This window comes from Lycium barbarum, chromosome 9 (genome assembly GCF_019175385.1).
Source record: "Lycium barbarum isolate Lr01 chromosome 9, ASM1917538v2, whole genome shotgun sequence".
In the NCBI taxonomy this organism is placed as follows: Eukaryota; Viridiplantae; Streptophyta; class Magnoliopsida; order Solanales; family Solanaceae; genus Lycium; species Lycium barbarum.
This window is the reverse complement of record NC_083345.1, coordinates 73,931,492-73,944,391: the sequence shown is the minus strand read 5'-3', so window position 1 is coordinate 73,944,391 and position 12,900 is coordinate 73,931,492. Positions and strand designations below refer to the sequence as shown.

Sequence of the window (12,900 nt, the reverse complement as noted above, 5' to 3'; positions counted from 1 at the left end):
TTTATTTTCAAAAGATAGATGTTTATGACTCCAAGGCATGATTCCTTTCCTGATAATCCATAAATGTTTTCCAAAATGTTTGTATTTTCCCAAATCAGAGATTTATGACTCTGTAAGCTCTTATGATAGCAATGATGAACATGTTTTCACAACGATAATGATGATGCCAAATATGAGAATATTTTCTATGATGATTGTGATGATGATGTTTTTATAGTTAAACATCTCCAGTTATAAGATTGATGATTTTATGAGAATATTGAGCTATTTTTTTATTTTCTCATTTTATTCATTATTGTTGATCTCAGCTTATACTAATTGTTCCTTCAAGGTGAGATAGAGCGATGATGATTACTCCATAATGTACTCGGAGGTTACCAACCTTACGTCACTCCGATAGAGTTATAACTTTCCTTGGTATCTCATGCGTGCTACTTATATGATATATGTATATGTACATGGGGAATATGGAAAAAAGGGCGAGGCGCTATAGACGCATGGCCACCTGATCAGTTGGTATAATATGATATCGTCCCGGACGTGGGATATATGGTTAAAGGGATCGGGCCGTTCGTTCCTCGACACTACTATGTATATATTTATATATGTGTATATATGGATCGGGCTGCACGTTCCGCAGCACTAAGCGTGCATGGTATCTGCCTTAAAGGCACTCAGATTTGCAGGTTACTCTTTTATCTCATGATATGCTCTATATTTCCATTACGTTATTATTCATGCTTTGTATCCCTTACTATGTTATTACTTATGCCTTTCATACTCAGTACATCCCTCGTACTGATGTCCCTTCGCGGGGACGCTGTGTTCATGCCCGCAGGTAAATAGGTAGACGCGCTTGATTCCTAAGAACTCCACCAGCGGCACATTGAAAGCGCTCCAGTTGTTCGAGAGCTACAGTTTATTGGTACTACTCTTGTGTACACGTTTGGGCACGGTGAAATACGACCCCTCCTTGTGCATATATGTATCTTATTTAGAGGCACGTAAATAGACGTATGTGGGTAGATGTTTCATAATTTTGTTCGTCCCTGTTGTTATATAATGTTTTGGTAAAGCTTATGGTCATACATTTACGAATATGCTATCGATGACTATGTTGAGTAAAATATGTATGAATTTTTCATATGGCCCACTTAGTCAGGAAAAATGGAATGTTATACCAGAAGTGCCCGGAAAGCTAGTGTCGGGTACCCGTCATGGCCTCTAGTGGGGTCATAACATGAGGGCGCTCACAACATGATCTGTTGACTGATAGATATCATAAACTGGAGGGTCACAGCCCTCAAAAGATATATATATATATATATATACATGCATCACTAAACTGAACCGTGGTACAAGCCGACAAGGCTACCCAATAAAACTATGTAACCAAACATGTGCTGAGTGGGCCACACTGTCTGACTGAATATAAGCGTCTATGAGCCTCTACTGACATAATAGACATGTTATGGATGGGATAGGGCCCCTACCCTACACATATACATAGAAACATATATCCGGTCTAGACGGCAACTCTGGCAAGAGAGGAGTGCTCCGCTATCCAGCTGAAGAAGCAGCCTAAGGATGCGATCTGTCTTCCTGGCTGTGTGAACTTGCGGGCATGAGCGCAGCACCCCCAACAATGGGGGAGTCAGTATGGATAATGTACTGAGTATGTAAGGTATAAGAGTAACATACACATAGGAGTCATGAAGAAACTCTGAAAATCAAAAGCTAAACTGACTGACTGAATACATCAGTATGAATGCATATATATGTCTGATTATCTGAACATATCTGTATATCTCTGGTTACTGAAAATGCCTCTGAGGGCGTATCATATGCATAGGTCATAGTTCCGAGGAACGTACGGCCCAATCCATATCCCATATAATAGTGCCGAGGAACGTACGGCCCGATCCATATATCATATAATAGTGCCGAGGAACGTACGACTCGATCCATATATCATATAATAGTGTCGAGGAATGTATGCCCGATCCATATATCATATAATAGTGTCAAGGAATGTACGACCCGATCCATATATCATATAATAGTGCTGAGGAATGTATAGCCCGATCCATATATCATATAGGCCTCTTCGGGCAGCCCCTGCGGGCATCATAATCATCAGCACTGTGTACCAGCAGATCAGGTGGTAATGCGTATATAACGCCTCGCCCTATCCCCATACCCCACATACATATAATATACACGTATATAATGCCTTCTGGTAATGGGTCAATATGCATATAGGTAAATGAATGCAATGCATAAATGTGAACTAACATAATCATGATACAACACTCAGGACCCATGAACAGAAGGGACAATCATAAGAGGGGTACAGGAACATCAAAGACTGAAGTACTATGATTTCTTCTAAGAACTGAGTAATATGGAAGCTCATTTACTCGTTGTTCGCTCATATCATAGGATCATGCCAAAAAGAACGAAAGGGAAAGCCTTAACATACCTTTTTGGTCATCTTAACTTTAACTACTCAACGCTTGGCCTCCAAGGCTCGTAAATCTATATTCAAGAAAATTTATACTATTGTTAGACTCATCTTCATAGGCCTGTCTTAAGCCCTCAAACTAACTCTTTCTAGAATCTGCCGAAACTTTTTTGGCAGCATCTCCCCTGTTTGTATCCCTAGCCCGAAATCACAATTACCAACAACCAACAACAACAACAATACCAATATCAACAATATAATCACTAACATCAGCATGCTCCATAAGACATCTCATATGATGTTTATCCAATTTCTTAACCAATAAATTAACTATACGCTCATTTAATCGCTCTAACATCGTAAATAAACCTAAGGAAACATTAATAAGGAAATATTCATCCCTTAGTCTTATTAAAACAGCAATATCTCCGATGTTCACCTTGAATCCACGCCAAAGTCCACCGCAAAACGATGCTATAGTCACAACTATGCACCACCCAAGCCTTGATTACCTAAAGTCTCTCAAATCCCTCAATAGTTTATGACCAAAATGATCCTATATGTTCCCGAGCCTTTAGATCTGATTTTTGGTGAAAAAAAATGGGGTTTTGACCCTTTTATAGATGGATAAAGTCGGTTTGGGCACTGTAGCAGTTACTGTAGTTGTGTGGCTACAGTAGCACGTCGGTTACTGTAGGGCGCGTTTCTGCTCTATCAGCCTAACTTGTAACGTCCATAATTCTCTATACAATTGAGTGATTTGTTCCGTTGGAAACCAGACTCGACGAACTTTATTTTAGGCTTTTGAAACACCTTAAAACTCCTAATATACTAGGAGATACACCCCTTGAAAATTGACCCAAATTTCTTTCAACTTTTTTTTTTCAAATTTTCGAAAAACTTATTTTCCTCGATTTGCTTGATCTCGCAACCTTTAGACCCTTGCTAAGAGTATTCACTAACCTTATAAGGGTTCCATGACCTCTCCGAGCTTACATTAGCTTACTCACAATGCACATGACACAAAAATTTTTGAGGTGTAACACCCGGTCAGATGACTGCAGTATTCGTCACCCAAAGTTCAACGTTGCTCAGCAGATGGAAGCAGATTTAAGCCGAGAAACAGAGCAGGTTGATCAAGTCAAATCCAGACAGAATGCGGAGCAAACGTGGAACTTGTTCTTATACAGCCGGTCGAGATAAGATGCCCATGAGATTCAAGCTCTCCGGCTAGGACTTGAATGAACACTCCTCACTATGCTCAGCCACACAAGATTGCTTATTTGCTTAAGTGCCTTGTTTGTTTTCATTGTTCCGCTACCGGTCGGACACACACTGGCACACACCAAGGCATTCCCATATAAGGGAAGACTTTTTCCTCCGATCGTGTCGAACTACAAGTGACTTGATTCCTAAGAACAGGGATATGTAAGTGGACTCAATACCAGAGAGTTAGTCACACTCCGACCAATCACACCGGACCTCCTAGTTTCATAACCAGGAAATCTGAGATTTCTTTAAATTTGCATTTAGAAGTCATAATTGAGTCAAACTACAAATGGCCGAAATTCTCATGAAACCTGAGATATGTAGGAAATCCAGCTAGGGTCCGACCACATATTTTGAAAATTGCACAAAACAAGTGGTAATATTGAAATGGGTCAGTCAAAATTAGGGTTAGTCAAATTTTGTTGCTCAGAGATGACTTTACCATCCCCGAACATCGAAGAGCAGTGGTTGAAACCTAATTTTTAACCTCCCATAATTTATTTTAATCATCAAGAGTCCTTGAATATTAAACTGAGTGAAAAATATGTTTTTTATAAGCCAAAATGATTTTATAAAATTATTTAGATAATACTTTACCATTCTCACTTGGTGAAATAATCTTTATAAATATTATAAGTCATTTGAAAATTAATTTACAAATTTTTAGAACAATATTGATATTTTCCAGAAGCATTAAATCAATTTAGTAAGTATTTCACTTCTTTTAATTCAAGATAATTGGTTATTTAAAATAAATATTAAATTTTACCACCAAACTTTAAATTTTTTCACAAGTTAGTCAATATGGTTAAAATAGGATTACAATTTAAATAATCAATTGAATAATCTAATTTTTTACATTAATTAAAATGGCCAAATTTAGGGTTTATTTTAATTAGGGCCATATTTGCAAAGTAGAGAATTAATTGGCAAATTATTTAAAAGCGGTCTTAATTGCAAAAAATGTTCAATTAATGGACATTCCTTTAAATATGGCTTTTGTTTAAAGTATAGATCCTCCCAATTCATATGTATACATAGATACACACGTGAATATACGTATACATATGTATATCTCATGTATACATTTGCCTAAATGGGCTGCCCTTTTTTTTATGGCCAAGCCCAGTCCATTAAGGACTGACCCGGCCCAAATCCACACTTAAGGGGTAAATTCCCCTTATCCTTTTCATTTTATCACAAGGCCAAATGACCCTTTAGGCCTTTCTTCTCTCAGGGTTTGAAAACCCTAGCACTGCCCCGTCTCACTTTCTCTCTCCTACATCATATGTTGCCGGAAATGGCAAAATCAAAGGGCCCACGTTGGTGTGGTGGTCTTTGTGTGTCTGAGAATGGCAAGAGCATTTATTGCTCTACCGTTTCTCAACTAAAACTACCCAAGCCCGACCCAAACAAGGTATTACTTTGCCTCCTCTTTCACTTTTCTGTAAATCAATGGTAAACTAGTACGTTTTTCTTAATGCTTTTTGTCTTGAGGTGATTTTGAATCCTCAAACGTCATTGGTTCGATTATAATCATAGGGATCCGTTGAGAGTGGTCTGAGGGTGGAAGAAGACTTTCTTAAAGTTCATTCTTGACTAGGCTGTGCATCAAAGAGGTGATTTTCCTTCCCCTAGTTATTTTAGTTCATTTTAGTCATTTAGGTGTTCTAATGCTTATATGGCTTGATGGTGTGGTTATTTATGATGTCATTTAGGTGTTCTACTGCTTATATGGCTTGATGTTGTGGTTATTTGATACTGTCACATAGTATTTGAATAAAAATAAGGCTTATTACTTGACTAAGTGGTTAGGATAAGGCACAATAAGCAAGTTTAACATCTGATGGTTTAAGAGTGACTGGTCATAACATATTTGTAAAGTTCATCATCCTGCCTCAATACTTTCTTGGTTCTAATGATGTTCAGTTAATGTTCTGGAGTTCTTGTCATGTTAAAAACTAGTCTCGTTTTGATGTTTGATTCAGTTTGGATCATGTATACTCCCTATCTTCCTTGTTTGAGCCTAGCTTTTTGCTTTGCATGGTCCACTCAACAATTTGAAGGCTAATGAATTTGGAATGTCTTTTTTTTTTTTTTGGTTGAGTTCTATTTCAAAAAGGTTTTAAAACTAATGAAGAACTAGGCTTAAAACCAAGTCCATTTCACTTTTCCCTTTTATTGAGACACTGTCTAGAAAAATGATGCATTCAAGCCTAATTTACTTGGTATGTTCTTTTGTTTGGATCTTGTGCCTGGTTTACATTTTTCTTTAAAAAAGGGAGTTAAACAAATCTTAGCTGAGTGGTGATCTGTTCGGATTCTAAATTTTCTCGTAGATTCCTAGTTGCTCCTCTTTTTTAGGAGTCCCTGTTTGGCAGGGTGCTTTATTTGTAGTTGGCCTTTTTGATGTTAAAACTAGAGCATTTTGAGTTATTTAAAAACTGTCAAATCTTCTTTGGTATGGCTTGATTGCTGTGTTGATACATAAGTTAGTCTAATCTAAGTGAATGATAATCTTCTAGGTGGCTTGCTTAATCACTTTTTTTGTCTTACATATGATTCAACTATTCACTAAGGTCAAAATAAACACTTACCCTTACGAAAATATTGATTTGGCCATGCTTCACAAATCCACCACAAAGATAACTAAAATTGGATATCTGTGCAGTTCATATGAGTACTTTAAGGTCTATCTAAGGGAATGTAGCAGTCTTGTTACCTTCTAATGTTGTCAAGTGTAAGTTGGTTTTAAAATTTGGCCTCTTTAGAGTGTAAACTAATCCTGGAAACTGCTGCTTATTTGATAACTGGTGTGTGACACCTAATAGCTATTAGTTGTCTTTTCTTTAAAGTCTAGTAAACTAATTACTTAAGTTCATTTGTATGTCTTGTGTTGCTTTCCTGGAGCATACCTTCCTAAAATTGATCAAGTGCTAATACTATGTATAGATTAGATACACTGGTTCTATCTTTATCTAGCTATGGATTATATTTTGCTTTTCTTACACCTCAGAAAATTTTTCGTTGATGCACAACAAATAGACTAAAGAAGAGCACGAGTATACGGTATTTCAATAAGTAAGGAATGACATTTGATGACCCTAATTAAGATTTTGAAGACGTTCGAGATAGGGGAAGAAAATTTGCCATGAGAAGGCAAGGCATACGATAGGTATCAAAAAGGAATTACGAGTAACAAGTTAACGAGGATTTAATAATGCTTTGGAGAAGAGTTATAACGCCCCTTGGATTGTTAATGAGGTGATAAACAAGTGCTAAGAAGGTTCCATAAGCATTGGAGATCAAACGAGTCAACGAGAACGAACTTCGGAAAACTGGGCATTATACGGCCAAACATACTGCATACTGGCCATATAAAACATACGGACCGTATGTTTCACCGTATAATCAGCCCAGAATAGCACCCCTCTCTGGACCAAATCCACGGCTAGACATACGGTCAGTATAATTTATACGGATCGTATGTTGGTCCGTAGAAACTGGTCGGGACAGATTTGGTGTATTAATAAGGGACCAAGTTTCATTTTATTTCATTTCCCTTTCACACCCCTTCTCTCTAAAACATCTCTCTACACTTCTCCCACAAGAATTCAAGAGATATTAGTGATCAACAACATCAAACTAAGTGAATCAAGGGTAAGAAACCCGTTTAATTTCATCCAGGGCAAGGAATCCAAGTGAAGGTGAAACTAGGGTTTTGCTCAAGTGAGGTGTTTTCACCCAAGGTTCATCCCTACACCATCTAAGGTAAGATTTATGGTATTTCCATGTTGTTTAAGGTATTTGAAAGTTGAAACACTTGGATTGTAGAAGGATATAGAAAAATGGGTCATGAATGTGGAAATAGTGCCATTTGAGTCTTGAATTGAGTCATGATTCTTGATGTGTTGTGACATGGATATGTTATAAATGATGTTAAGAACATGGGATAGGCATTGTATATGAATGAACATAATCGTATGTTATGACCATGGATATGGATGATTGGAAGTAAATTGAGAAATATGGATAATGTGGATGAACAAAGACTATTGTTATGATATTGTGAATGTACTATTGACGTTTGGGAGTTGATATATGATATGGAGGAAGTCGTATAAATAAAGGAGACGCTGTTCAATTTTCTCTAGTGTTAGTCGTGTATGCTAGCTATCGATTTTCTAATGATAGTATAACTCTAATGAAGGTAGAAATGTGACCATTGAAGGAGAACGTGCAAGTGTAGAATAGTTGAACGGGAAGGTATGTAAGGCTAACCATTCTTTCATAAGGCATGGTTCTTTGGCCAAATATCTATTCTTCAATGAGCCTATGATGCTCTCCAAATGATTCTATCTTCAAAAAGATACAAAGCTTATAATTCTTACGATTGTACTAAATTCCTCATATGACGAATAATCCTATAAGGATAGATGTAATGAACGACGATAATGGTAATAAAGATAATGATGACGACGATAATAGCAATAACGATAATGATGACGACGATAGTAGTGATAATGCTAAAGATGCCTATGAGCTTATATGTATGTGTGCCTATGTATGGCTATTATGAAACCCCGAGCTTATATGGCCGAGTAGAATATATAGATGTATATATATATATATATATATATATATATATGCTGATGCGCGCACACCACTGCACTTGGGTACGGATAACCCTGATGCCTTGCTAGGGCCAGGTATGTGTAACCCTGAAGCCTTGGTTGGCCAGGTATATATGATAACCGAGCCTAGCCATGGTCGGGTATGTGAAACACTGAACCTTTGTGGTTGGGTATGTTACACCCCGTATCATCGAAGAAGCACTTATCAAATTTGAAACATAAGTACATTGAGTTATGGTTAAGTAAAACCACTTTGGAATATAAGGAGCAAGCATTATTAAGTATATTTAATGAGGAAGGATGTATATACAGTATACTAGAAGGTTTTATAAGGAAATGAGTGGAAGAAATGGAGTAGTACGACATTGAAAAAAGGATGGGTAATGTTTTGTGTGAAAATGTTGGTCCAACTTGGTAGACAAATATCTCTTAGCATATGAAGTGTTTAAGGTGAAACAAAAGCCTAACATGAAGTTCATCGAGTCTAGTTTCCAACGCAACAAACCACTCATCGATTGGACTTCGGAGTAGAGAATTATGGACGTTACAAGTTAAGCTGACATAGCATAAACGAATTTGAACTTTATAAAAGGGGAAAACCCCCATTTTTTTCACAAAAAAATCAGATTGGGAGCTCAACACATATAGGGGTATTTTGGTCATAAAAAGTTGAGAGAATTGAATGATTTTAGCTAATCAAGGCTCGGATAGTTCGTAGTTGTAATCACGGTATTAACTTGCGTTGGATTTAGCTTGTATTCAAGGTGGAATCTTGAAGATATTATCATTTCTACAAGAAAAATGTATGAATCTTTCTCTTTTGTTATTATTTAAGGCTTATTTACGGAGATAAAGTCGTTAAATTGTGTAGTAAGTTGATTAGTTATGGATTTTGGAAAAACAGCTTGCGGGCTGTTTTATGGTACATATTTGTGTTGGAAATGATGTTATTGATGTTGGTATTGTTGTTGTTATTGTTGGTTGCTGGATTGAGATTCCGGGCTAGGCATATAAATAGGGGAAATGCTGCCCGATTTTCAGCAGGATATAAAATAGTTTGACTTGAGAGCTTAGCACAAACATACTACGATGAGTCTAACAATTGTGTGAATCCTCTTAAATGTATACTTGTGAGCTCGGAGGAATAAGTGTAGATAATTCGAGGCTGAACAGGTATGATAAGGCTCGTCCCTTTCTTTCAAAGGCATGATTCCTATGGTATGATTTCATAAATATTTCCGTAACTTTCTTGTCTTCAAAAGCCAAAAGTTCATGGTTCTTATAGCTTCTCATGATGTCTAGGATAAGAATGATTTTATGATGGTGACAACGATAATGATGATTTTGTGTTTATGATTTCAAAGAAAATATGAAAATGTGGAGCTACTTCTAGATGTTCTCAATTTTATTCATTGATGATGACACTACCTCTAAAGGCTCCAAGGTGTATGTAAAGTTATCCCTTTCCTTCTCTTTGGCATGAATTACACAAACTGAGCGAACGACGTACATACATGACTCCAATGAACTCTAGTTCTCATTACTGCTTGACACAACAGTTGTCTTTGATTCTCAAGTGTTGGCTCATTCGAATTATTCTATCAAACCTCAAACGATGAATCAGTTTGTACATGATTGCTCCTAATATTCAATTCATGCACGTTGTTATGGCCTTATTTCACCGAGTCCCTCACTAGAGGGCCTGGTACGGTATATATATGATGATTTCACCGAGTCCCTCACTAGAGGGCCGGGTACGGTATATATATGATGATTTCACCGAGTCCCTTACTAGAGGGCCGGGTACGGTATATATATGATGATTTCACCGAGTCCCTCACTAGAGGGCCCGGTACGGTATATATATGATTATTTCACCGAGTCCCTCACAAGAGGGCCGGGTACGGTATATATATGATTATTTCACCGAGTCGCTCACTAGAGGTACGAGTACGGTATATATATATATGATTATTTCACCGATTCCCTCACTAGAGGTCCGGGTACGGTATATATATGATTATTTCACCGTTCCCTCACTAGAGGGCCTGGTACGGTATATATATGATTATTGCACCGAGTCCCTCACTAGAGGGCCGGGTACGGTATATATGTATATGACTTCATTCACCGAGTCCTATAATGGGCCGGGTACGGTATATTATATATATGCATGACACATCTCATAAAGTATAGATGCTTTGGTATTCCTTGATTATCATACTTGTCTCTTGTCATCTTTTACTCAATCCTGATCTTCTTTATTCTACTTCATGCTTTACATACTCAGTACATTTTCCGTACTGACACCCTTTCTTCGGGGGATCCGTTTCATGCCCGCAGGTACAGATACTCAGTGTGGTCATCCTCCAGCTTAGGACAGCTAGTCAGCTGCTTGGGGAGCTCCAGTGTTCCGGAGGTTAAGTCATTTGGTACAGATCCTTTGGTAAAGGTTCTGTTATACTCTTTGAGGTATGTAGACATATGTGGGTTTTGTATTCATGTTTTGGTCAGCTATATTGATGTAGTTCGTTTGGACATTCCTGTGTATAGTGGCATCTTTGTAGGCTTGTGTATTTTATTATGTTTGGTTAGCTGTGGCTTCTCAAGAGACAGATTCTTTTGGCGTATGACATAATGGGTTTACCGCGTGCTTTTATAGATTGTCATATTTTTTTCAGTTTCTGTCTGATTATATTTATCAGGTTCGTATACGGGTGTCTAGTTCGGGCACTAGTCAAGGCCCATCAGTTTGGGTCGTGACAAAACTGGTATCAGAGCAGTTCATCCTTGGAGTGTCTACAGGCCGTGTCTAGTAGAGTCTTGTTTATCGGTGTGTTGTGCACCACATCTATAAACAGGAAGCTACAGGACATTTAGAATGTCATCTTTCTTTCTGATCATAGATCCTGCAGTATAGCCAATGATAGGAAAGCTCGTTCTTGGTACGATTTTTGTTAAATTGCAGGATTGTATTGGAGAAGAGGACAAGTTCAGTTAATGGGAGCGCAAGTGAGGCTCCGAAGGGGGACATGAGACCCGTATCGCCCGTCGACTCAGGACGTCAACAGGTATAAGAAAGAGCATCAGTTATTCCATTGAAGCGGACCCATCGGTGGATGTGGCTCCAGTAGGAGGAGACCCGACTGAGAAATCATATGACAAAGACCCGTTTAAGGGTCATGACACTCCTGTGGATGAAGACATAATTGAGGAAGTATAAAGTTGGCATATCTATATTTTCCTTACGTTTCAGCATTATGTTAAGCCAGACTAGTGGATGGTGGGAAGACAAGGATGAAGAGCACACTTCACTCTATAGCCCACCAGATCAGGCTAAGGACCGATCGGCTACAGGTATACGTGTTCTTATTGGAACTTCTTATGTGCGTATGTATTTACTTCAGGATAATACTGAATAGTGATGAGCGAAAATCCTAAAGGAGATCAGTGACTTAAGTATTTGGAAGTAACTGCGATCAAGATGCCTTCGCCACCATTGGGAATCTTGAAAGCTAGGATGAAAAGTAGTCATACATGCAGATTGAAGGTGATTATTGAGGATTTCAAAGGCCAAAATAGCATTTTCTTAGTCGGATGAGTAAGAGATCCCTTCTAATTCGGAGGGAGATGCATTACGAGAATGTTTTGGAATCTGTTAAAACTTCAACTTGCTTTAGGTTATTTGAGGAAGGTCACGCAGTAAGGTGTATGCGATTATACCAGCACGAACGCACTGGATCCCATTGGCACTCCAAGGTTAAGCGTGCTGGGGTGAGAGAAATACTAGGATGGGTGACCCCCTGGGAAGTATATTAAGAATCCTACAAATTCAGACATAAGAGACAGATGAGAAGCTAGAGTATCCTAAGGAAAATTGGAGTATGCGGAGTGGTTAGAAACCATAAAAGGTCACGAAGGATGAGGCGGACTAGACCGGCAAAGAGAAAAAAAAAGTGCATCACAGCTCTAGAATTAGGATGTGTTCGAATAGTATTGGGAAGTACTTTGTAAGCGAGGCGTTAGTAAACATATATATATATATATATATATATATATATATATATATATATATATATATATGTGTGTGTGTGTGTGTGTGTGTGTGTGTATGTATGTGTATGACATCCCATATGTGGTTGCGCCAACCGGTATATGTGTCCCAGCAACCGACGTTGCGGATACTGAAGGCATCAATCGAACAGGGTAGTGAAGTTCAAGTGATAGATGTTACAAGGTAAGTTGGTGATATTGTCACCACAGGCTAGAGTTGGAAAGTCCTAATGCAACAACATCAGGGAAACGATAAAAGTGAATATATAGAAAGCAAAGAGATTATAATGCCCTGAAAAAAAGTGTAAGAAACGAGGGTGAGTGAAGCTTCCAAGAGGGACGATGGGTAAGGCAAGGGACTATTTGGATAAAATTCGAAGGTAGTCATGCGAAAGGAATAAAGTATGGTAGTGTGAAACAAAAGATGAATGTGCGGGGTTAGAAAACAGACTTCGATAAGTGGGACTAAAGGATAGTAAT

The 12,900-nt window shown here is 38.0% G+C and overlaps 1 pseudogene; it reads left to right on the top strand.

The window, feature by feature from the left end:
• Positions 1-12,076: 12,076 nt before the first annotated feature.
• Positions 12,077-12,196, top strand: LOC132612516 (5S ribosomal RNA; annotated as a pseudogene).
• The last annotated feature ends 704 nt before the right edge of the window (positions 12,197-12,900 follow it).